Source organism: Carassius auratus, chromosome 12 (genome assembly GCF_003368295.1).
Source record: "Carassius auratus strain Wakin chromosome 12, ASM336829v1, whole genome shotgun sequence".
In the NCBI taxonomy this organism is placed as follows: Eukaryota; Metazoa; Chordata; class Actinopteri; order Cypriniformes; family Cyprinidae; genus Carassius; species Carassius auratus.
The window spans coordinates 1,363,480-1,391,322 of record NC_039254.1 but is presented as its reverse complement, the minus strand read 5'-3'; the positions used below and the strand labels follow the sequence as shown (position 1 = coordinate 1,391,322).

At 36.5% G+C, this 27,843-nt stretch overlaps 1 protein-coding gene across 4 annotated transcripts in view; it reads left to right on the top strand.

Moving 5' to 3' along the window:
• The window catches only part of LOC113111386 (receptor-type tyrosine-protein phosphatase epsilon-like), a 73,106-nt gene that overhangs the window by 12,529 nt on the left and 32,734 nt on the right, over positions 1-27,843 (top strand). The window contains exon 1 of one of the 4 annotated variants that reach the window (XM_026276041.1): positions 13,900-14,030. The exons of the other annotated variants lie outside the window; for them this stretch is intronic. The gene's annotated coding sequence lies outside the window, so the exon portion shown is untranslated. Of the gene's footprint in view, positions 1-13,899; positions 14,031-27,843 lie in introns of those variants that run through there. 4 annotated transcript variants of the gene reach the window in all.

The following is a 27,843-nucleotide window of genomic DNA, read 5'->3' as shown; positions in this document are numbered from 1 at the left end:
TAAATTGCTATAATATTTCACAATATTGCTGTTTTTTTTTTTGTAATTGTTTTATTAAATAAAGACAGCTTTGATATGCATAAGAAGCTTCTTTAAAAACACATTAAGAATCCTTATCCCAAAGTTTTGAATAGTGTTTTTTTCATACAGTGTAGTGTATTATATAATAATAATAATAGTGTATATCTGACTGCGGTCCATTGCTATCACTTCCAAATGTCCAACCTTATAATAAACGCATATAAAACATACCGAATGATCAGAGAGTATGTTGATTTGATGATTCCATGGGAAGCTTTTGGTCTGGATAATTGATCTGTCATTAGAAGGTGATGAACTGTACTTGAGTGGGTCTTTTAACACCTCAGCGAAAGCATTGACCTAATGATGCATTTCATCACCTTGTCTTTCCGTCTCCTGCACTGTGAAATCAAATTAGGTTTGAAGGTGACTTTTGACCTTGATTTGCATTATTTTTCATTACGTTTCCAATATTTCTGATCCAGGTTGTGATGGATTCTTCTTTAAAAATGTTAATTTAATGATGATGTGGGAATTTTTTTTTAATGTTAAATAAGTTTTCCTATTTTAACCCTTGGAGTCGATTAACGCGTATACGCGGTAATTTCACTGGTTTATCTGAAAGTTCTGACTTTTTTCACATTTCTTTGTTTATATTTTAAAATTCAGATTATTCAATTATTATTATTATTATTATTATTATTATTACAGCATGAAAAAAGTCAGAATTTTTAAATGAAAATTATATAAACCTCCCAGAGGCAAAAAGCTGGATTTGCGAGATGTAAATTCAGAATTTCTGAAATATATACATTTATGTTAATATATAATTTTATGTTCTTCCTCACAATTCTGTGACAAACTCAGAATTGTAAGAAAATGTGTATATATATACTGTGTGTAATCTGATATCCCACATGCATATATTATATATATATATATATATATATATATATATATATATATATATATATATATATAGTAAATTCAAAATGATTTGGAAAAAAATCGTAATAGTTGCAAATTCAGAATTGCAAGATGTACAGGGAGTTGAGATTAATTATACTGTACATACAGTTTCTAAAGGAAAAAAATAATAATTGTGAAATGTAATCTCACAAATATATATATAAACTGCAATTCTGAGGGGAAGAAAATCAGAATCGCAAGAGACAAGCTCAGAACTATGACATTTAAATATACAATTATTTATAGTTTGCAATAGGGCTGCACGATATTGGGAAAAAATGACATTGCGATATTTTATTTTCTGCGATATAGATCGCTCGTGTTGTTTGAAGACGATCTCTCTCTCTCTCTCTCTCTCTCTCTCCCTCTGTCTCTCTCTCTCTCTCACGCGCTCTCTCTCTATCTCACTCTCTCTCTCTCTCTTTCTGCCCTGTCAAAACTTTCACTCTATGATATTCAAGCTGTGCAATTAATCCGCGAATCACATTCGTCAAGGGCCGGGGAGCAGCTGGCCTGTACAGTTAATGAATAACAGAACAACTACGACAACCTACATCGCACATCCTGCGATGTGACTATCGTGGATTCGTACATCGCGATATCGATGCTTAAACGACACATCGTGCAGCCCTAGTTTGCAATGCAGAACAATTATTGGTAAGGGAAAAATCACAATAAATTTTTTTTTATTCCATGACAGCAACAATAGCTTTCATAAAAAGTGCATACATCACTTTAAAAAAAAAAATGTATGTGTCCTTTTATATTTTATTTATAGTGTAATCAATATTCAAGAAATCCGAACAAACCATTCCCCAATCAATGCTGTATCAGCGAACGGCTGTGAAACTATATGTGGCTGGATGATTATCAACATTTATCGACTCAGAAGTTGATCCTTCGGCAGCGGAAGTGATATAGTATCTGTGTTTTATTCCATTGACCCTGTAGATCTGAAATCTATCACACACTCTAGATAGAGAGACGATTTTCCTGCTTCTCCTCTGTGAAGAATTCAGTTACAGCAACATTCAACTTCTGACCTTTTGAAGCTTGATGGTTTGAAATGATTTTGTGTCATTTTGGCACAGGCCGCTAGATCAGTCGGCCCTGGGGAGCCATGAAGGGCCCCGTCTTAAACATATACACACACATAATAACAGCTCTGCAGTGTGTGTCACTATTTGTTTACATCCGGACTATGAAGCAGAAAAAGAGTGTGGTCCAAAAAGGGTGTATCCATGCTTACTATCACATTACATCAGAGTCTGTTTCTCATAATGAACGGCCTAAAGGGCAAGAACTCCGATAAGAGCGCCATCCGCCTCCTGCCTGGGTCACTGGAAGATAACTGCTCTCAAACGTGATTGCTTGCTGTGTTATTTTGTGCAACATGTCTGTATTTCATACTGCAGGAGTCCCGTCAAGCCCCTTCCTTGGTTAATGACTTACAGATATTACAGTTAACTTGACTGTTGTGTGCTAAATGGATTGCTTTTAACAGATCTTACATTTTATTTTTAAGACTCTGATGTAAAACCACATATAAACTTCGTTTATAAATTAATCATGACATTACTTTATTTGAATGGCGAAACAAATTTTATGTTTGTAGGGTACAGTGGAATTGATTGCAAAAAGATTTGGTGCATGACTATAAAAATGTGTTTGCTCTGTTTTGAAACCTATAGCTTACATAGGGAGCTGAAGATTTTCCTGCTTCTGCTCTTAGAAGAATTCACGAAAAGCAACATTCAACTTGCTAGGGTCAATGCTGTAAAGACACATTTGGACACATTTTTGTAGATTCAATGCCGTAATTATTTAAAAATACGATTAAAAAATCGATTTATTTAAATAAAGTGATGGATTGACGGACGGATGGATGCTTTTGGAGTTATTGTGTTTGTCTTCAGGTCAGTGTAGTAAGAGGCAAATTGCTTCACTTCCTTTGTTGACATTTCTAGTTTTACAAAACAAGGAGAAACAGATTAAAGCAAGGTTTGGATTGAGAAAAGACTCCTAGTAGTAAGAAAAAAACATTTGGATTTGCCTTTTGTAGTGCATTATATACTTGTGGGAACTGAGGAAATGCATAAGAACTAAAACTCTATTACTACAATTTATCTGAACTGAGTTGCTCTATTCTGATTAACAAATAATGATCCATTGGCAGAGAGGAGAAGTTATGGTTATGAAATCAGTGTTGAGTTAATTGCATCTTGTGTTTCAGGGTGTAAGAACAGAAAGGCGGTGTGTCCTATATAATGATCTGTTTCCCGCTCTGAGATTAATGCTGGGAGGAGAAAATGCAATTAAAATTCCCTACTAATGAAACCTGTTCTTGCAGCATTCAACGGATCTTAATTGGCTGTGCTCATGCAGTGCTGATAAGAAAGGTAGATTTTTCTCTCTCAAAATTAGCTTGAAATGAAGGCTGCACATGTTATGGTTGTTAGATGATTCAGTGGATGGACAAGCAGAGAGACAGAATGATAAACGGGAATATACAGGAATATAGCAATAGGAAAAAAGTCAAAGTGCTTACATTAAAATAACATTTGTTTTTGTTTCTGAATGGGATATTGCTTGTATTTACATTATTCTGTCTCAGAGGAATATTTCTGATGATGCAACACATACTGTAATGGTTTAGTCAGCCGTAATAAGACTGAAGCTGTGGTTTGTAAGGAAGAGAAATAGCATTAGACTGACTTTACCTGCTCCAAGCCCAGACGATGTGAGGTGTGTCACTGATTTACAGTTATGCAGTTAGGATTTATTGCTATATAATTTTCCTTTTAAACATTGTATTCATTTCTAGCTCTGAACCAGACATTATTGTTCTCTTTATTCTAGCTAAGCTATTACTTTACAGAAGAAACCCTTACAATTTCTTAATTAATTTTATTTAATTTAATTTTGTTTTGTTTTGTTTATTTTGTTTTGAGAGGCTTATTAAAAATGTGTACACTTTGTTTGTAAAACTATGCTTGTGAAATAATCAGCATTAATTCAGTTTATTATTGTTTTATTATATATCTTATCTAAATGAGAATTTATTTGTTCACTCTGTAGCATAAGGAGACTATTTTATTTTATGTCAGTAATATTTGTAAAAAAAAAAAAAAGAATAATAAAAAGAAGAAAAGTAATATGTGTATAAAGACCATTGGAATATAAATTCAAATTGCTACACTTCCTTTGTTAACATTTTCAGCCAACAGAGCATCTCCTGATTGGCTAATTGCTGATGTCATAATCTGCAGAATTGCATGTGATTTGCTGTGATTGGATGGATAAATGAGGTCTCTGTTTTGCGTCCGCGTCGCCTCTAATCTCTGTTGACCCTGTCAGGAATGAGAGCTCTATTGTTTCTGTCTGCTCCAGTCAGTACAAAGCAACAAAAATCATCATTGTTTTTGCCACTTTCCCGTAGCTGTTGTCAGAGCCGGCTCAGGATTTCCATAATCCCACTGCTGAATTAATGAATGCCTAATCCACTTCTGACCCTCACAGAAGAGCAAAGCAGACCACTGCATTTTTCTTATCATGCTTGATGTAGGAGAGCCGACAGTTCATTGGGAGTCAGTGACTGGGAATATAATGTGGTCTGACTTCTTCCATCAGGATTCAGGCTTCCAGTCTTTCTTTTCAGTTTCTGTGATGTTTATCCGTAAGTTCCACATGTATCAGAAACGTCTCTGTTTGCAGTTAGAGCACAGCTGTTGTCTGGGGCAACAAGGGTGAGACTGAAGTGTAGGGGTGTTGCACATTTTCATAGAATGATAAACCCTGATCTCTCTCGCTCTCTCACCCAAACACACACCCAAACAACACACACACACACACACACAGAGATAAAGATGCACAGTGGCATGTAGGCCTGCTTTTTATGTACCAGCACTAAATGTACAGTATATGGCCTACATTATATTTTCATGTTGTTTGTCATAGCTGTTTAATATGCATATGATAAGGTGGATTTATAAAATATAATAAACCCTCAGACTCGCTTGAGAACCTGCTCAAGAAATCACAATTAAATCAGCCGAATACGTTGAGCATATAACAAACATGCAGACGAGCTGGTGAAGAATGCAATCACCTCATGTTTCGATTCACTGCGTGCATTTGCATTGCAGTGACTGCTTCACTGCACACGGGCCAGATCTCACACCGCCGAAGCGTTTCTGCAGAGGAGCTGAATGGTGCTTTATCAACAACATCAGATAAAGTTCTTGGAAGGAAGTGTATTTCCAGGATGAAGGAAATATGAGCAAAACAAAAACAATCTAGTCAACTGAAGAAAAACAGTCACCCACTTTAAGGAATAGTTCACCAAAAAGTTTATCATTTATTCTCCCTCAGGCCAACCGAGATGGTAATGAGTTTGTTTAATCATCAGAACAAATTTGGAGAAATGTAGCTTTTTGTCACTTGCTCACCAACGAATACTCTGCAGTGAATGGGTCCAAATAGCTGATAAAAACATCATAATAATCCACAGCACTCCAGTCCATCAGTTAACATCTTGTAAAGAAAAATGTGTTTGTAGAAAAAAAAAAAAAAAAAAAAAAAAAAAAAATTAATTAAGGTGTTAACATTAAACTGTTGCTTCCAGCTAAATATCAATATGTCCTCCGTTAGTAATATTGCTTTCTCCAGTGAAAAAGTCATCTCATCTGATTCAGGAGAGAAATATGCACAGATCAAGCACTGTTTACAAGTCAAAACAGCTCTAAACAAATATATGGGTGGATTTTGATGTGAGAGGACAACAGAGGATCTACTTTTTCACCGGAGGGGAAGCAATATTATGGATTATGGATTTATATTTTGGCCAGAAGTAATGGTTTAATGTAAAAACACCTGAATTATGTTTAAAATAAAGCATCAAACACACAGTTTTTCACTTTAGAAGATGTTACTTGATGCACTGGAGTGGATTACTTGATGATTATTGTGAAGGCTATTATTATTATTTTTTTTTTTATCAGCTGTTTGGACTCTCATTCTGACGGCACCCATTCACTGCAGAGAATATTTCAAGTAATGAAATGCTACATTTCTCCAAATGTTGAGAAGAATGATAAAACAAGCAAAAAAATAAATAAATAAAACCCCTTAGACTTGCTTCAAGCACTGACATTGTTATAAATAAGATATTAGAGGGCAGTAATTTTGCAGCATTGCGGGATGACTTTGTGTTGCTGTGCTGCGAGTGACCGCGACTGGGTCTGGACCCGTGTCAGGAAGAGCACACAGGTCTGTTCCCAGACCTGCCAACCAGCTGACCACGAGATTACCTCTGAATAATCATAGACCCCAGAACAGACGAGGTGATAAAGAATATGTGGGTAAATCATTAGCTAAACCCGGGAGGTTGTTGATCTCAATGTGAGCACTTGTCATATTAATATTTGTATTTGTAAGTTGGAATTTACACTCACAGCTCGATGTGAAAAGCTGAATCTTTCTATTTGCACACACAGACAATAATCAAAACACCTTTGTTTTGAATTGGAAGTTGCACATTAATTGCTAAAAATGTGTAAAATTACATTCACACAAAGAAAATGACAGACACAAATGTTTACAATATATTTACTTTTGCACAATGTTAACTTGGCACTGGATCTGGCAGTACAAGTTCAAATCCTAGCACTCTAACATTTGCTCCTGTTGCAAACTATTTTCGCTGAATATCCTTAGCTTTGAAAGGATTTTAAGAAATTCGGGTATTATATGGTAGACAAATAATGCAATGTCTTTCATGTTTATATCCCACTGCATATCGCTGTACCAGAGTTGCAACATAACTCTTGTTGTTTTTATTATTTTTATGTTTTGAAAAATAATTTTAAATTCTTTATTGGGTTAAATTCCTAATTTGCTTGTCAGTAATGAACCTTTTTAAATGCAACATAAAAAAAAAAACATCTTATAAAAATCGAGTGTTTGATAATGTCTAAATGTACATTTAAAAGCAAAACCTAAAAAAATAAGCAGTTATGACTAGCAACTAGTTTTGAGCAACTAGAGCTAAATACATGTATTTATTAAACATGCATAAGGTTATCTAGTGGTTAAACAATGGCATTACAAATGAATATTATCTTCCTGGCCACCAAATGCCTCTAATTTGCCTCTTTGCACTGGAATTTAAAAACAGCGTAGTTATCCATGCACAATCCATGCTAATACTTATTAAAAGTAGTTTGCAGTGTTTTACAAATAACTGATACATATGCATAAAATACAAATTTCTTTCTTGGCAAGTCGCAATGGCTGCCGCTGTTCGTTGGTCAGCCATCGACCAATAAAATTACTTCATTCGCACTACAGCTCCTCCCCCGGCTGTGTGCTCTCAAATCTGCATATACAAGTGCACAAGTGAGTTTTCCAACAGGAATACCGCAAAAGGAGAATGAAAAGTTGCTAGGATTTGAACTTGTACTGCCAGATCTGAGAGGTTGCAAGTGCCAATTTGACATTGTGCAAAAGTAAATATGTCATAAACGTCTGTTTTTGTCATTTTCTTTATGTGAATGCTATTCTACATATTTGTAACTATTAATCTGCAAGTGTGCAAATTGAAAGATTCAGCTTTTTAATCTGCAACTTAGCATTGTCAGTGTGTGCAAATTGAAAGATTCAGCTTTTCACATCAGAGCTGTGAGTAAAAGTTGCAACTTACAAATACGAATGTTAATATGACAAGTTCTCACATTCAGATCAACAAGCTCTCAAGTTACTGCTACTGCTACTGTTTTACTGTGCTACTGTTTTACATTCATATAGAGAGGTGTGACCGTGCAGAGAGACAGAGAAGTGAAAAGATGCTACCACGCACAGAGAGCTTGTGTGAATGGTTGTGACGGGGCGTGTTTGTAGAGGCATGTGTGCACAGGCATGTTTTGCGTCCTAACGTACACCCCTGAGGGACACCTTTTTAAGAACAAATGCCAAAGGAAAATTTGGGAACTCCTACAATTAAAGCAACAGCTCATTGACAAATGAAACTGGTCATTATTTCCTGATCCTCATGTTTTTACGAATCCTTTTTTTAAATTTTTCTGTTAATATAGTATTTATTAATATTATGAATTCACTAAAAAAAAAAAAAAAAAAAAAAAAAAAAAAAAAAAAAAATATATATATATATATATATATATACACTTTTGTCATTATTTTATTAATTAAAATGATTAAAATATTTGTATTTTTAAATATGATTTTTATTTGATTCTATATATATCTAAAATTGTATTATATATATATATATATATATGTATGTTTGTAATCCTAATGCTTTTTTATTTTTATTAGAATGCTATTTATACATTGCTTCAAAAATATTTTTTATTTCGGTTTTATTGCTTTATCACTTCAACTTATTTATAGCAGTTAGTTGCCAGGGCAACTTTTAGTTTAAAAAGTTTATTTTAAAGTTCAGATTTTATTTAATAAAGTTTTTAACAGGTTTATATTTAATACATATTTAATAGTATTATTTATTCATATTACTTGTTTATAATTATTTAATGCTATCTTATATAGCTTTGTAATAAAAAATGCATTTTTGTAACTTTATTACTTGAGTGTAAATTATTTCACATTTCTTTTTTCATTAGCTTTTAAAATTTAATCATTTACATTTTTATCATCTAATATTTCAATTTCACAATTTTTTTTTGAGACCTGCTTAGAAAAAGCTTTTCAGAAATTAACAAGCAATAATAAAGATGAGAGCAAGTCAGTTGTTTATTTTTCATTATTTGCGCAGAATTATCATTTTGTGAACTATTGCTGAAGTAGAAACTGCTCTCAGTTCTTGTAGCTGATCTTTGTACTTTTGTTGAGCTTCAAGGCTGCATTGTGTCTTGTTTTGGCAGGTCCGATTCACTCCAGCTGCACCGGCAAAGACTGTTTTTAGCAGTTTTAGCAGAAATAAAATGCAGTTTATCTCAGCATCTTCACACGTACAGTATCACACTACTGGTGTGACGGTGTTGTGTATAACTAGTGGAAATATATGCAAAAATATATGTAAAAAACTGATCTTGTTCATCTTCTTGTATTTTTTCATGTACTGTATGTGAACCCCAACGAAACTAAAAACTACTAAAATAATAAACATGAGCATTAAATGTAACTATTCCGATTCAATTCAGTTCTTTTCAGTATTTTTTGCGCTTAAAGCGTTTCCTTGGTTTCTGCTGTAAACAAAGCAGCGCGACACTTATGAACTTATGAAATATGCATTATACAGAAGCCAGATTAAAATAAAAGATACCATCTTAACTTTTCAAAAGACAGTAAGTTCCCCTCAGACATACTTTCATGTAAACTCCATAACTGAATCGCGATTTGTTTGACATCTCAACCGATTTGAATCATCACATATTTGAACCGATTTTCAACCGGCCCACGGTTAATCGTTACATCCCTAATTAAATGTAATGCTGCAGTAAAGGCAATGCATGCAATGCAATTACTTCAGACTGTATATAGATTTTTTAAATTTTTTTTTTTGCATGCTTTACCTTTACTGTAACATTACATTTGATGTTCTTCTGTTTTACAATCCAACATTATGTACTTACTACTTTTGCCAAACTTTTTTTGGTTGAACTATTGAGCAAAACACTATGCATTTACAGTTTGTTCACTCGTTGTAGCTGTGGGTGTTTACACTCTTTGTGTAATAAACATGCCTTGCAGTAAATCATCACAGGGTCCAGTGTCTTTGACTTGTGATTATGTGTAACACACGGCTGCTGGAGATGACACACTCTCATTCAAGGGAGCAGATATTTGGAGCAGGAAACAGTCCCAAGTTTAAAATCTAATCCACTTTTCTTCAGGTTTTGCTGTTTGAATGTTTAATGTCTTGATCATCAGAGAAGCATTTTTCCACTGCAACTAGGTTTATATTCTCTACCGTTTGACCACAAATTCTCACTTGCTCACAGGAAGTGATGTCACAAGGCTTGTTTCCTTCTGTTTTCGAGCTCGGTGCATTCTGAGTCAGCTTTAAACAATGACTCGGTGTGAAAGACTGGGAACGAGAGGAAGTTCCTCCGACCCGCTGATCTGAGGAAAGGCTTTCGCTCTCTCCTGTAATGATCACAGATGAAGGTTGTAGTGATAGAACTGTTCTCTAGTCAGTGAGTGTTGGCTGTTTTTGGACAGACGTTCTGGGCCTGTCTCATTGTCTACATAGACAGCCGCTTCGTAAGGGAGCAGTCATGGAACCACGAGTGAATGATTTGAAACGCTCTACAAGAAGTTAAGACATTAAGACAAAAACACTCAAAGTGGTTGACATTAGCACATGTTGCTAAGCTGTTGTGATACTATGTCATTGTTTTTAATTTTTAGTATTTTTTTTTTTTGAGTGAGGGTCATTTAGAGTCCTATTAAACTCTAGATGGGGAGTTTGCAAAGGTTAAAAATGTTTAAATTATTAATATTATATAAATATGAATATTAAATATGAATTGTTTATTTTATGTGAAAATGAATAAATTAATAACATTCATTTATTTTATGTAAATAAATGTATTTAATACTGTATATAATTAGTATATATATTACAGTTATTTTATTAATAATGTCATGCATACATAATGAACATTGATATGGTACGACAATACTCATTTATGTATTTGTTGTATGTATTTATCAATATGCAATTTATTTACTTTTATTTTTAACTCATTAATTCTGAAAACTTTATAACATTTTTATTTAATCATTTATGCATTTGTTTTACGTTAATTATATTTTTATCTGCACATTTATTTTTATTTATTAAATTACATATTTGATTTATGTATTTAATGAAGCTATTTATTTATTAATTATACGCATGTTGGTTTATGTATTTGTATTAACTCATTTGTAAACCAGTTTAAACATTAATTTATTGTATTTTTGTTATATTTTAAATGAAATATAAATATTATTATTCATATTTCTTTCAGTCATTTTCATTCATCCTTTTCCTTTATGGTAATATCACACATGCAATGATTCTCTATTTTAGCCTAATGTACTTCCTCCTCTTCACACCACACTTCGAAGTGCAAGTGTGCATCTTAAACCTTAACATGCTGTTTAAGTATAGCTCACTAGATTTTAACCTCTGGTGTAAAAACAGCCAACGTTTCTGATGAGGTTTCTGAAAGGCAGCTGTGGGTTCCTGTTTTTATCAAGCGTTGTGTCTTGTTGGACCGATTTTTAGAGCACGTTCCTGTCTACAAACAGTTATTCGTTATCAATATGCTATCTACAGCTTCTGCCATTTATTTGTTTCCCTGCACACTTACTTAAAACAATATCATAAATGCATAAAATGTATAAATGCATAAAATCAGCGGCGGTTTTTAACACTTCTGCAAAACATGCAAAGTTTATTTCTAAATGAAGCATACAGTATGACTCAACATTTGTCAGAGGGACGCTGACTTTGCAGTGTGTGTTTGTAATCAAACAGTCCTGCATGGGAACAGGCTGCACATTAAAGATCAGGCCTTTGAAAGTGTGTCGCGTTTGAGGTGCCTTTGTGTCTCAGCCACCTGTACTCCCTGCTTTCTTTTCAGTCCATCTCTCAGTTTTTTCCTTTCAGAGACTGACTTAGTTTCCTTGATGCTGTTCTTTCTATTCATCATTGTTTTCATGGCTGTCAAAACAAGATCAGATCATCAGACTGTGTGACTCTGACTCTTGAAGAAATGCAGGGATGAGAGAAATAAATGCATATCCTGCTTATGATGGCCATATGCCAGTAATAGTAAGTGGTTTTTGTGAGAGAACAGAAAGTGAAAGATTTATAGATAGACAGAGAGAGAGAGAGAGAGAGAGAGAGACTGTATGTCACAGTCTCTGTTATAATGAGGCGTATTATGTGCTTCACAAAAATCTACTACAGCCAACTAGTCAGTCAGCAATCACATTATTCATTCATTTTCTTTGTTTTTATTTATGTATTATTTTTATGTATTGCATATGTTATGCTATTTTAAGTTTAATTCTATTTGTTTAATTTTTCACATGATCCCATTTAATAGCTTTTTCTGTTCTTGTAATCATGGAAAACCTTGGCATGTCATAAAGTTAATATACATGAATACTTTTAATAATTAATTTTAGTAATTTAAAACAACATAGAGTGAAAATACATTTTTCTATGTATTCTCTAAATTTAATTAAAGATAATTTAATTTATGTTTTAATAACGGTTTGATTTAATTATTATTTTACTTTTTTATGATAATGCAAAATGTAAAAACTTGATATATCAGGAAATTATACAGTTTTGCACATCAATACATTTAATAATTAATTAAATATTTGTTCATTTGTATGCTATTTAAATTATTTTATTTTATTTTATTTTTGGAAGGAATATTCAGACGGAAATATATATTCATTATTGTCTGAGCTCATTTAAAGCTGTTTTATTTTATTTATTTTATTTTATTTTATTTATTTTATTTATTATCACCTGTGCTGTCCTCCATCAGACAGACTGTTTCTGTTTTTGCTCAGCCTGGTTTCCACTTCTCTAAAATCATCCCGCCGAGGTTTAGCTTCCCAGTAACAATCATTATTCAAAATAAAACCTCTCACACTTTTCTTTTTTTTTTTCTCACATCCACCTCCCTTTTTTTTTATCTGTTTGCACTTCTATCATGTAGCAAGGTGAAAACAATCCCCTTAAATGTTTTTTTAGCTTCTGCTAACCACATTAAAGTTCGGTGTAGTTAGTCTTAACACAAGGATATCAGATATTTTACTAATACTGTAAACGTGTGTCACATTTGTCATTACAAACTAATGAAAAAAATGAATTGCTATGTGTTGTAAAAGCTCAGAGAATATGTCACGAAGCGGCAGCACAGTTTGTTACTGTAAAGGCTTGTTACTTGCAATGAGCATTGAAGTATATATTTTGTTTGAATTTCATAGAGTAGGCTTATGTTTCTGACCTGAGTGTTAAATGTATGCAGTGCTTGTGCAAGGACTGTGCCAGCATCATTTGCATGGAGAAGAACCATGTGTTTTTGTTTTGTTTTGCAACTCTAAGATATATTTAAGTAATATCACAAAACCAACCAGTGTCTGCCGTTTTCCTGGATATTAGTGCATGAGCGCAATCACAAATCTGATATACGGCAGTTCAAAAAACATGACGGTAATATCGAGTGAGACACTGTAGATGCAATATTGTCTTTTTTTTGTTGTTGTTGTTGTTGTTGTTTCACCAACTAAAATAGTTCCAAACAAAACAGAGTAGTCCATTTGTGCGTTTCAAAGCAACAGTGTTTTGTGCTTGAATGAATCTGTTTTGGAATGAATCATTTGAGTCAATGATTCAATTATCCATTCATTAAGTCTTTTCTAAATGAATCAGCCATTTCAAATGAATCGTTTCAATGAATGATTCAATGAATCACTCTTTAAGGCAGGGACTTGCTGCCATATATTGGTGGTTTTAGTGTCATATTTATTTATCAATGACACCAGCCAAGCTACCAGCATAAAAAAAACAAAAAAAACATACTAAGCAAAATATTGTTAAACCCTCTGAGGGGGTTTTGGGTCGTTATCAAAAAAATTATAAAAATATCGAGCTGATAATATCATCTCTTCCTCACTTGATAACGGTAGATGCCAGTGAAACCCAGCTAGCAAGTGTGTTTGTGTGTGTGTGTGTGTGTGTGTGTGTGTGTGTGTGTGTGTGGCTGCTGATAAAAGCCTTCAGCCAGAGCATGTTTGACACGACTGCGCAAGGTTGACTGATAAAGAACGGAGAGGAGAGGAGGATATACTGTGAGGAAAACCAGAGCTTTCTGTTCTCAGGTGGTTTTGTGTGTTTTCCTGTTCTGTGGTTTATGACATGCACACCAATGCTGCGCAGCTTCATTTCGGCGACCGTATTAACAGGCTACAGTGTTCACCCGTGTGAGCAGAGCAGAAACAGCTTTCACTAATGGACTGAACTGAAAGTGGACTGAAAATACTGTCTGGTGAGTGAATGTGTGACGCTGTGCAGTTGATTTAAGCTTCAGTGTGGGCTGACGTAAAGTTCATTGTAATTCCTAACTGTTATTAAAGGATTTGCTCAGTGTAGTAATCCAGATATAACTTGATACACACACACACACACACACACACACACACACACACACACACATTAGTACTTTAATATACTACTGTAACTGTTGTATTTATTAATTTTTTTAATGAACTTTTTTGGATTTATATATTTTATAGGCTATTTATACTAATATTTTCATTTGAAGTTTTAGTTATTTTATGTTTTTTTTGTACACACACACACACACACACACACATATATATATATATATATATATATATATTAGGGCTGTCAAATGATTAAAAATTTTAATCAAATTAATCAGAATTTTCAGTGGATTAATCATGATTAATCACTATTTGAAATTACACCTGAATCCTAACCATTGTTTTTTTTTTTTCTGAAATGCGTACCAAAAGATAAATAACAGGACACAGATACATTATATTCATGTATTGATTCATCAATATGTGGTTCTTTTTTTCTGAATTTCAAAAGTTTAACATTTACTTAATCAAATTAACCTGAGCACTATATCAAACCATGCCATTTAACTACAGATAGTGTAAGAGTTTTAGGTGAACCAGTGGTTAAATATAGCCACATATCTATGAAATTATGCATAGAGAAACTCAAAAGAATGAACTCAGAAACACAAACATGCTCCCTCTGCACTCTGGGCACACTTTTGGGAGGTGTTCATTTGCTCTGCCACAATACTTTAGGATCGATATTTTCACGTTCTGAAGGCTTCAAGTGCCAGTAAAACCAAGTAAAAATGCATATGCTTTCCCAAACAGCTGTAATTTTCGCTGCATTGCATGTAGGCGTTCTGCGCATGGGCAGTGTGAAACACAGGACGCTATAACAGGAAGAAGAAGCTCCAGCGTATCAACTACCAAAGTCGTCTCTGTTTATAGAGCTTGGCATGAATGTATTTGAGAGTAACTGGGGTAAAACCTTAAGCTTCTTCTGTGTTTTCGTCGCAGCTGTTTTTTACTATCTTGAGAATTCAGAGATCGACGAGACTTTCCTGACCTAAATAATTTGTCACACTGCACATGCGTGAAATGCGTAAAAAATTTGACGTAATTAACGACAAACAACTAATTAACGTCGTTAACGCGCTATTTTTGACAGCCCTAATATACATATATATTTATATATATATATATATATATATATATATATATATATATATGTGTGTGTGTGTGTGTGTGTGTGTGTGTGACATTTTGGATTTAGTTTTCTGTTTTCATTTTATTTCAGGTTTTCGTAATTTTGTTGTGCATTTTTGTCATTAGTCATTATTAGTTTTTAATATCTAAATTATATCTCAGTTTCAGTTACAGTTATACATGAAGATAGACTAAATGAAAATGCGAAATGTTTGGCTGTTAACTGAAAATAATTTTCAGTTTTTTATATTTAATTTATTTATTCATTTACATTTATTTTATTTCAACTAACAATTTGTTTTGTGGTTTTAATTTGAGTTGACTAATAACCTTGTTTGTGTCTAATTTTCATTTGTCTAATTTCTCTGTCTAATATGTTTTTATTTTGTTTTATTTCAGTGAACAAAGCTATTTGTAATCTTTTGGTTTTAGCTCATAATAGCACTAATATGTTTATATGTTGTTAGTTTATGTATCAGTAATATCATCAGCCGGCTCTGAGCTTGTTTTTTTGTTGTTGTTGTTGATCTGTTGATTTTTCTCACATTGCTGAAGTTGGAGGAAGAAAATAAAAACAGCCAGGGTCAGACTGTTGTTCTTATATTGCGATTTAAACCATGTGTTATTTTCTAATCGTAAAAAAAAAAGGTTCTGGCCAGCTGTTTTCATTTACTCACCAAAGCCAATTTTTATTTACATTTGCTGTTTGGCGAAGGTCCATTTTTGCCTTGTATGTTAATGAGAAGCTGTGTGTGTGTTTGTTTGTGTTCATACCTTCGTAAATGAATCACAGGTGACAGGTGTGTGTGTGTGTGTGTGTGTGTGTGTGTGTGTTAAGGATATCTATTATTAGCGTCACCTAAAATACGAACCTGTGCTCGGCAGAAGGGAAGGCAGGCAGCAGAGCGCAGGTGATTAATGAGAGCCTGTGGTTTTACCTCTCTCACCTCGGTTACACTCTCACACTGCAGCACAGCTACAAGAAATCTTACACACACTTCTCTCCGTTAAAGGGACAGCTCACTCAAAAACGAGAATGGTCATCATTTATTCACCCTCATGTTGTTACCTGTATGACTTTCTTTCAGCCTGATTTGACTTGAGTGAAAGGCAGACCAAGAAATGGTCAGACTAATGTGAATATATTATGCCTGAGGTTCTTTACTATCTTGTAGTGTCTCACTGTTTTTTTATTTATTTATTTTTTATTTAATTTTTAATTTTATTTTACATTTTATTTGAATGGAATGCAGACCAAGAAATGCTCATGACTAATGTTATTCATTATTATATATTCATTTTGCCTAAAGTAGTTCATTATCTCCTAGTGTCTTACTGTTTATTTTATTTTCATTTAGTTTTATTATTTTATTTTATTTGAGTGGAATGCAGACCAAGAAACTCTAATATTATTATGTTTTCACTTTGCCTTTAAAAGTTAATTTAAAAGTTAGTTTTTTACTAACTCATAGTTTCTCACTTTATTTTATTTTATTTTATTTTATGCTCATATTAGATTAAACGAAATAAAATAAAATAAGTGTTAATTAATACTAATTAAGCATGACAAAGGCACATAGCAAAATTAATAATAAAAAATATATATATATATATATATATATATATATATATATATATATATATATATATGATATGAAATTAAATATATACACATTAAATAATATAAAATAGATATTAGATTAATATAATAGTTCATAAATAATTGTAAATTGTGAACATCTCAATTGGTTTAGGCACACCGAGTGTTTTCTACAGAGGGAATAAAGTCATACAGGTTTGGAATGACATGAAACTGAGTAAATGATAACTGAACATCCATATTTTTGGCTAAGCCATTCCTCTAATCAGAAAACATCCTGGCATTCAGCACAGATGTGGGATGCTCTCTCAAAGAGAACTGGCTCTGACTCAGAGATTGAGTCCAGAACCCGACTCGGGCCACACCAGTCCAGGTGCAGTGTCACAATGCAGGCCTTTCTTCCACTGGAGCTGTTTATGTGCAGCACGAGCAGCCAGCATCTGAGAGGAAGAGCGCAGAGGAAGAGACGGATCGCTGCTAAATCAGGGACAGGAAGTGTTCAGGGACTCTGGAGTCCACTGCAGTATTGACCAGCTATAGATGTGTGTCTGAAGAGTTTAGTTCATCAGTGGTTTACTAACACAGAGACTTGTCTTTGACTGCAGCCAAGTGAGGGCACACCTGCCCATGCATGGGTGAAGTCAGACAATATACCAGATATTGTACTGTATTTTGATTTATAAAAAAAATAAATAAAAAAAAAATATTAAAATCTTAAAGGATAAATATATTAAGTGATATTTTAATGTTAAATAATAATTGTATAAAATTATATTTAGATATTTATTAAAATTGCGTACATATTTTATTTTTCATAATATAACTTAATTTATTAAATATACAAATATAATACTTCATATTGTCAGGATTCCACCACCATCATCATCACTCCCTCCACCCACTCGCTCGTCATCCCCTGAATATTAATTGTCATCACCTGCATCTCTTCATCCTCATCACCGTCACCTGCTATCCTTCATCACTGCTCGCCCTTATATACCCACTCTCAACCTTCAGTCTCCGTCTGATCTCGTCATTACATGGCTTACAGACTCTATCTCAACACTCACCTGAGAATCCGCGAATCTTCTGAGAACCCTCAAAGATCGGCCAATCTTCTTCTGCCTTCAGTCCTCCCTCGGTGATTCCACTTCCACTTACTGTGATCAGAGATCGTTCCGTTGTATTGATATTGGTCCATACTCGCTCTCACTCTGATATTCCCGTCTGGTTCGGAGCATTCTGCTAATAAAACTCACATACGGTCCATCCTGTCTGCCTCCTGTCTCGTTTGTGACAGAAGATCAGACCAAAGATGCAGAATCCTACGGAGCCTGGGGGAAATCCATCTCAAGACCCGTTTGCCGAACTAGTGCGAGCAGTGCGCCAGTCAATCTTCTCTTCTTTACCGGACAACCCTTCCGCCATCCCTGAAGCAATCCTTCACTCTGCACGCCAACATCAACTTCCGCAAACACCCGCTACTTCGCCGGCTGCCTCTGCGAGTCCCATGGCCCGACCAGCGCCGTTCAGTGGTGAGGAGGAGGATTGCAGCGGTTTTTTGCTTCAGGTTTCACTATATTTCCAAATGCAAGCGCATCAGTTTACCGATGATTCCGCCCGGGTGGCCTTTATTATTTCTCTACTCTCTGGCAGAGCTCTCCAGTGGGCACAATCTCTTTGGAATTCAGACTCCCCAGTGTTAAAGTCTCTGTCAGGTTTCATGTCTCATTTTAAGGAAGTCTTTGGCCAGGCTGTTTCAGATCTCTCAGTTCACGATCAGCTTTACAATCTCCGTCAAGGAAACTCCTCGGTCAGTACGTATGCCCTCCAGTTTCGCACCCTGGCGGCATCCTGTGGCTGGAACGAGTCGGCCCTGATTACCGCTTTCCGCCACGGCCTGAATCCGAACATCCGTCAGCTATTGGTTGTTTATGATGACTCCATGGGAATTGAGAACCTCATTCAGAAGACCATTCGAGTTTCACAACGATTATCTGCCTGTGACAATCCGTCTACCGCTGTCAGTCCTCCGTCCTCGATTCCCATTGCTTCTCCTCCAGCACCTGAGCCCATGCAAGTGGACTCCACCCATCTCACTCCTTCTGAGCGCCAGCGTCGTATCCAGCTTCACCTCTGTCTGTACTGCGGGAGCGACAATCACCTCATCTGCTCCTGTCCTGTTCGACCTCAACGTTCTGCGGTAAGCTCCATTCAGATCCCTCCTAAAGTGGAATCTTTAAATCGTACCATGGTTCATCTACTAACCCCGCATATCTGTGTCTCAGCGCAAGCCCTTCTCGACTCCGGTTCAGCGGGGAACTTCATTTCAACCCAGCTCCTCCAAAAACTGAACGTCCGCAAGCACCGCAGCCTTCAAGAGCTCAGAGTTCAAACCATCCAAGGAAAGCCGCTGGGTCGAGGTCGAATCAGTCATGTCTCTCCCACATTAACGCTCCGCATGGGCTGTTTACACACAGAAGAGATCTCATTCCTGGTGCTGGAGGAGTCTACTGCTGAGCTCATCCTGGGACGCCCCTGGTTGATCCAACATCAACCCACCATTGACTGGAAATCCGGGGAGGTTCTTCGTTGGGGAGAAAACTGTACACATACCTGTCTAGCTCCAGTCAAGAAGAAAGCCCTATCTTCTCCCTCTTCTTCGTCCTCCGTGCTCAAACCCAAACTCCCAGTCTGTTCGACTTCAGTTGAGAGTCCAGAAGTCCAGCATCAAGTGGAGATTCCTGCTGAGTACAGGGGGTTCCAGGATGTGTTCAGCAAGCAGTTGGCGACCAAGTTACCACCCCATCGGCCATGGGACTGCGCCATCGACCTGCTACCTGGAGCCACTCTACCTAAAGGCCGTATCTACCCTCTCTCCATCCCGGAACAGAAGGCCATGGAGGAGTATGTGAAAGAAGCCCTTCAGCAGCAGTTCATCCGACCATCGGTTTCACCTGCCGCTTCCAGCTTCTTTTTCGTGGCTAAGAAGGATGGAGGCTTGCGACCGTGTATTGATTACCGCCATCTCAACTCCCAAACGGTCAAATTTCGCTACCCCCTTCCTCTGGTCCCAGCAGCCCTGGAACAACTACGTGGGGCCCGTATATTCTCCAAGTTGGATCTGCGCAGTGCATACAACTTGATCCGTATCCGTCGGGGTGACGAGTGGAAGACTGCTTTCGTCACCCCTTCCGGCCACTATGAGTACAGGGTAATGCCGTTCGGCCTATCCAACGCCCCTGCAGTCTTTCAGAATTATATGAATGAAGTGTTCCGAGAGTACCTCAATAGATTTGTTGTAGTCTACTTGGATGATATCCTCATCTATTCATCATCACTTCCTGAACACAGACGCCATGTCACTCTGGTCCTGCAGAAATTGAGAGCCCATCACTTATTCCTGAAATTGGAGAAATGTGAATTTCACACCACGTCGGTACAGTTTTTGGGCTATATCATAAATCAGCATGGTGTGCAAATGGACCAGAGGAAGGTGGATACCATCCGGAACTGGCCGCAGCCCACTACAGTGAAAGAGCTTCAAAGATTCCTCGGATTTGCCAACTTTTACAGGAGATTCATCCATAACTACAGCATTATCAGTGCTCCTCTGACCTCCTCTTTGAAGGGCCAGACCAAGTCTCTATCCTTCTCCCCCGAAGCCATCCAAGCCTTCCAACAATTAAAAGACGCCTTTTCAACCGCTCCCGTCCTCGCCCATCCTGATCCAGATCTGCCATTTGTCGTCGAGGTTGATGCGTCTTCTACTGGAGTAGGAGCAGTCCTCTCCCAGCGGCAGGGTGAACCTTCCAGACTCCATCCATGTGCCTTCTTCTCCAAGAAGCTGTCCCCGGCGGAGCGAAACTATGACATCGGAAATCGGGAACTGCTTGCAATCAAGCTTGCCTTGGAAGAGTGGAGGCATTGGCTGGAGGGAGCCAATCACCAATTTCAAGTAATCACCGATCATCGTAATCTGGAATACCTCAAAGAAGCCAAGCGGCTCAATCCTCGTCAGGCCCGCTGGGCTCTCTTCTTCACCCGTTTTGATTTCGTTGTTACCTACCGACCCGGCTGTAAGAATGGAAAAGCTGACGCTCTCTCTCGCCTCCATCATTCCTCGTCTGAGGAGTACCGCCCTGAACCCATTCTCCCTCCAGCCGTGTTCGCCTGTCCAATCCTCTGGGACATAGACGATCAGATATCCCAGGAAAACCGTCTCCATCCCGCTCCGCCGGGAGGTCCAGAGGGGCTCACCTTTGTACCTCAACAATTCCGCACCGCCCTTCTGGACTCTGCTCATACAGCTCCGGGCTCTGGTCATCCAGGTAGCAGGCGTACCCTCTCGCTCCTCAGTCAACGGTACTGGTGGCCATCTATCTCCCAAGATGTCTCCCGGTTTGTCCAAGGGTGCTCAGTCTGCGCCATCTCTAATACTCCCAGAAAACTCCCGGAGGGTAAACTCGTACCTCTTCCTATACCCCGTCGTCCATGGTCTCATCTAGGTGTAGACTTCATGACTGACCTTCCTAAATCTAACAACTTCACCTGTATTCTAGTAGCAGTGGATCGGTTCTCGAAGGCTTGCAAGCTGATCCCCTTACCTGGACTCCCTACCGCCTTTGAGACCGCGGAGGCTTTGTTCCACCATGTTTTCAGAAATTTTGGAATTCCCGAAGATATAGTATCGGATAGAGGTCCCGCAGTTCATATCTCGGGTATGGCTAGCCTTCTTCCGACTACTTGGGGTAACTGTTAGTCTATCCTCAGGATACCACCCTCAGACGAACGGCCAGACTGAGCGGAAGATCCAGGAGATAGGACGGTACCTCAGGTCATATTGCCACCAGTACCAGGACAGCTGGAGCCGCTACCTCCCCTGGGCTGAATACGCCCAGAATTCTCTCAGGCAATCCACCACCGGGCTCACTCCCTTTCAATGTATCCTGGGTTTTCAACCTCCTCTATTCCCTTGGTCTGGGGAGCCCTCGGAGGTCCCAGCCGTTGACTATTGGTTCCATCAGAGCGAGAGGGTATGGGACTCAGCTCACGTTCACCTCCAACAGGCAGTGCGAAGGCACAAGACCCAAGCCGATCGTCGACGGACAGACCCTCCCCAGTACCAACCGGGTCAGAAGGTGTGGCTTTCTACCCGAGACATCCGCCTTCGCCTGCCCTGCCGTAAGCTGAGTCCCCGATACATCGGACCATTTACCGTGCAGAGGCAGCTGAATGAAGTCACTTACAGGCTCAACCTCCCACCTCATTACAAGTTTTCACCCTCATTTCACGTCTCCTTGTTAAAACCCTTCATTGATCCTGTCACTTCTCCTCCCTCAGATCCAGGACCTAGGGACTTACCTCCTCCTCCCGTTCCAGTAGAAGAGGAGCCTATCTACCGTGTCCGCAGCATCATGGATTCGCGGCGACGAGGCCCCCGGCTGGAATATCTAGTCGACTGGGAGGATTATGGCCCCGAGGAACGCTCATGGGTACCCCGCGAAGACATTCTGGACCCAACCCTCCTCACCCAGTTTCATGCAGACCATCCTGATCGTCCTGCCCCCAGAGGTCGTGGTAGGCCTCGCCGTCGCCAATGCCCCTCTTCTCAAGCGTCAAGAGCCGCCTCGGGAGGAGGGGGTACTGTCAGGATTCCACCACCATCATCATCACTCCCTCCACCCACTCGCTCGTCATCCCCTGAATATTAATTGTCATCACCTGCATCTCTTCATCCTCATCACCGTCACCTGCTATCCTTCATCACTGCTCGCCCTTATATACCCACTCTCAACCTTCAGTCTCCGTCTGATCTCGTCATTACATGGCTTACAGACTCTATCTCAACACTCACCTGAGAATCCGCGAATCTTCTGAGAACCCTCAAAGATCGGCCAATCTTCTTCTGCCTTCAGTCCTCCCTCGGTGATTCCACTTCCACTTACTGTGATCAGAGATCGTTCCGTTGTATTGATATTGGTCCATACTCGCTCTCACTCTGATATTCCCGTCTGGTTCGGAGCATTCTGCTAATAAAACTCACATACGGTCCATCCTGTCTGCCTCCTGTCTCGTTTGTGACACATATGTTTTAAGTCATTCATAAATATTTTTTTAGATATTACTGCATTCTGCATCATAGATGATCATAGAAACAATTGCATTAATATATGTTTTTTTTCTTTAACATGTTTATGAATAGTTGATATTAATAAACTACTAAAATTTATATGAATTCATATAGTACTTAAATATGTTTATATATATATATATATATATATATATATATATATATATACACACACACACACACACACACATTTTTTTCTAGGCTTCAGTTTTATGAAGATATTATTTTATTTTGCTTTATTTAAATATTTATTATTATTAATATCTATATAACAAATACTCAATCTTTAAAAAAAATGTATGTTTTTTCAGTCGTACTTTCATTAAGATATTTCACTGTATTTTGTACTGCATTATATTAATATACATAACAATTAATTGATATATATTACAATGTGATAGGTTGATAGATAAATTATATGTATATTTATGTGCTATTATATGTGTTTCATATATAAATTAATATATAAGTATTCCATAAATGACACACATTTAAACACATTTCATATACATTTCCTCAGTCTTTAATAATGATTGCAGTTATTTCTTGATTGTTTATTTGAGGTTTGAAGGCTCATCTCACATCAGATCCCTGTCTCTTTCCCAGCCGTCCTGATTCTGTGTTGCCAAAAATCGTTTCGCTGTCACATAATATTCACTAATACCCGCATCTGCCTCCTAACGACAGACGCTGAATCACGGCTTTGTGTGTCCTGCTGTCGTCCATCTATGATGCATGATCACAACAACACGCTGCTGTCCAGAGATATGCTTTCATAACCTGATATTCACTGACAGGAAACAGATGCCACTAGTGAAAGAAAATACGGTCAAATGGAAAGAAAACAATGAATGGCGGTGCACAGAGATGGAGAAGATAACTCTATTATTTGTGTGTGTGTGTGTGTGTGTGAGAGAGAGAGAGCTTGTTCATTCTGCTTGCTTTGTGTTGATTTGGTAAGCAGATACGAATGTTATTCAAAGTTGAGGCTGTTAGTATGAATGACTGAAGTTTTGCCCTGGTTTATGACAGTTGAAATCAGGGCGCTGAATCCAGGTCATCTTTAGTTTCTTTGGGTCTGGAAATGACACACGATTAAAAACAATATTTCGAGCCTCCCAACAGGGATCTGATACGCCTCGTGTTGGCAGCTTTCTGTCTGCTGCTTTGAATCGCCACATTTCCCTTCAGTGAAGCTGTTTCATGTGCTGTCCACTACTACTGACAATCAATCTGACTCAACGCTCAGTATTTTTAGGTTTTACAGTAATGCACTGACCAAAGTCTATGGAGGCAAGTACTCGGGAGGCCTTAGAAGCAGAAACACACTTCAGATCTGTTTGAATTTAATTTAATTTAATTTAATTTAATTTAATTTAATTTAATTTAATTTAATTTAATTTAATACTTTTTTAATTATTATGTTTAATAATATTTCATATAATTTCTATTTTCTTAATACATTTTATCTTATTTTGTCTTTTAGTTAACGTATTGTTACCGTATTGTTTTTTGTTGTCTTTTTTAATATTGTAATATTTTCAGTTTATTTTTATTGCTTATATTTGCTTTTTATTTAGTTTTTTTATATATATATATATTATTGTTCATAAAAACACTTAATTTTTTTAAAGCTTGTCAGCTGTATGCCTTCGTTTTAAAGAGAACAGCATCTAAAATAATATCTCTTTGAAATTGAATGCAGAAATTCAGTGCACTTACGTTCATTTTGAGCTGTAAATTCATCCTTTTAATGAGTTTCTACCTTCTGGTCATGCATTTTAACAATGTAATTGCTGTATGATATGCCTGGATTTTTTCGCATTTATCTGTAATGCAAAGTGGAAGTTCAATTAACATTATTATTATGCATTATATTAAACATATATATTGTGAAATGTGTATTTTCATGAAGTAATTGGCTATACTTAGGCCTTTTTTTGTTTTTGTTAGTTACATTTACATTTATTCATTTAGCAGACGCTTTTATCCAAAACGACTTATAAATGAGAACAGTGGAATCAATCAAAAACAGCAAAGAGAGCTGTTAGTTTGTGAGTGTAAACAAGTGAACTTTATTTGTTGGCATAGAGCAAAAGCTAAATTATGTGGTAAATTGTTGCATTTATCATCCATTTAGTTGATTCAATAGTTCTAATAATCAAGTTAATTATTAAAGGAACCGTATGAGTGGGAATAGCCAACCAGTAGATCTTCTGCAGTGAATGGGTGCCGTCAGAATGAGAGTCCAAACAGATGATAAAACCATCATAGTCATCCACACCACTCCAGTCCATCAATTATAAAACATCTTGTGAAGTGAAAAGCTGGATCATTAATACATTTTATACTTCAAACCTTTGCTTCTGAAAAAAAAGAGAAAAAAAAGAGTATATAATCCATAATAACGCTTCATACAGTGAAGAATTTGTCTCATCTAAACCAGGATAGAAATATGCACAGATCAAGCACCGTTTATAAGCCAAAACAGTTCAATAATAGATTACTTGTGGATTATTTTGATGTTTTTATCAGCTGTTGGACTATATCATTCTGACGGCACCCATTCACTGCAGAGGATCCATTGATGAGCAAGTGATGGAATACATTTCTCCAAATCTGATGAAGAAACAAAACCTAATTTACTGTACATCTTGGATGGCCCGAGAGTGAGTAAATTGTCATCTTATTTTATTTTTTGGGTGAACTATTGCTTTTAAGAAAGAAAAAAAAAATAGTTGCATCTCTGAAATACTTGAGTTGATATTGTATATAGGTTTTTCTTGGATATAGTTTTGCACAGGCAAGTTTAGAGTGATTTTATCCTTCCAGTCTTAACATGCAAGGCCTATTTCAAGGGAGAAGAACCTTGAATGGTTTAATTCAAAACCATTATAAAGAGTTTTTAGCTCTTGTGTATGTGGGTGAGTCTCATAAGGAGCGGCTATTGATAAATCCATCGTGAATCACCGTGTCAAACACAAATGTGCGCATTACACGACTCTACTTTCACTCAAAGAGTCTTTGTAGAGTATTTACAGGACCGTTGCTGTAATCCTGGTCAATTCGAACTGTTTTTGGCTCATATATTGCGTGCTAATGGAGGTTTTAAATATAAACCCTGATCTAGTGCTATGTCTACTGGCAGAAAAAACGCTGCCAATTAGTGAGATCTGCTCAAGGACACACACACACACACATCCCGATTCTGAGCTGGTTCGTGTTTTTACCTGCTCTTTCTGAAAAACAGCAGTTGTTGGTCTTTGATTCAGGGATGTTTAGCGTCTCAGGAGAGGTTGAAGGTGATTGGATGAGATAGGACACGTAGAGCACTGTGGGTCTCGGTAGTATTATGCATTCATGAACACTCAAAAAAATGACTCTTTGGCTGAACATGATTCTATCATGGACAGTGGTTCCACATGTTTGTACCATGTTATTTGGACATGAATAAATCAAGTTATAAGGACTTGTCTACCTTTAGTTGAGTTTACTCAGTTTGCTTTAGTTATATCTGAGATATGATAATATATATAATCTGAAATATCTGAGTAGAGATAATATGTTTACATCATGTAGAACCACTGTCCATGCAAGTTTAGCCAAAGTGTTATAAAACATTAGCAAGTAAGATATAACTTTTCTTTACACATGATGATAATTGTTTGCAGTTTAAGGATGTTACTATGTGTACATCATACACTAGCACTCTCATTAAAGTTGCTTTTTTTTAAATTAAGTATTTTAGACGTTCTTTCAACCAGGTCCTCAACCCAACCACAAGCTCCACACTTCACCACAATGGTAACTCGCACAAAATACACCAATATAAAGTCTTTTAAAATGCCCACATAATAGAGCATTATACATGAAAAAGTCTCCTTATTATCACATTTTATTAAAAACTGCATAAAATAACACTTTATTTCAACATTTTCTCTCCCCATATCCAGTCCTGTGCAAAGCATGATGGGAAGTGTAAAACTTATTTTAAGGGACTTGATTGAAACATGTTCTTTCAAAATGAAAACTTTATGTTAAACCAAGGAGAGACAGGTTTAAGTCAGTTTAACATGACACAATCATGTTGAAATGAAAAATAGCCAAAATGGCATTAATTCAACATGAATTGTTCAGGTAAAGTGAACAAAACTAAAAATTCATTTTTTTGAGTGAAGTAGAAATGGAAATGGCCTTTGCACATTTAATAGCACTGTTCAAATCTTTCTGACTGTATAATTTATTAGTAGTGCCTGCTGAGGAAGGAATCACTAGTATTATTGCTCATACTTTGGATTGGGGATTTAAAGAGCCCCTGACCCATAAACTCGGTGCAGCGCACATGAATGATTCTTTATATCATGTGTTTTGTAAAGTTGTGACATGCTGTTGCTGTTCAAAGCTACCAAATTGTATTTTCTAAAATTAATGATAATAATAATTATAAAATTGCACAACCTAAAGGTGTGCTCTATACACTTGTATTATTCTTATTATTTCACTTTTTTATTTAATAGTTCTTTTTTTAATTAAATAAATTCTTTTTTTATTTATTATTTGATTTTTATATTACATTTTATTTAAACTTTTTTATTTGTTATAATAAAAAATGTTTTTTTTTTTTAGTTTGTATACATTTATTTCTGAGGAATATAAACATTTATTTAAATACTTTTTCTTATTTGAAAAAAAAAAAAAACACTTTTGTCACTTGGCTTTTTTTTTTTTTTTTGTAATTATAAAATTTACTGGCAATTTCTGAAAATAGTTTTTTACCAGTTCTCTCTGTGTATTTACTTTATTTGTAAAATGAATGTATTTTTTATGAACG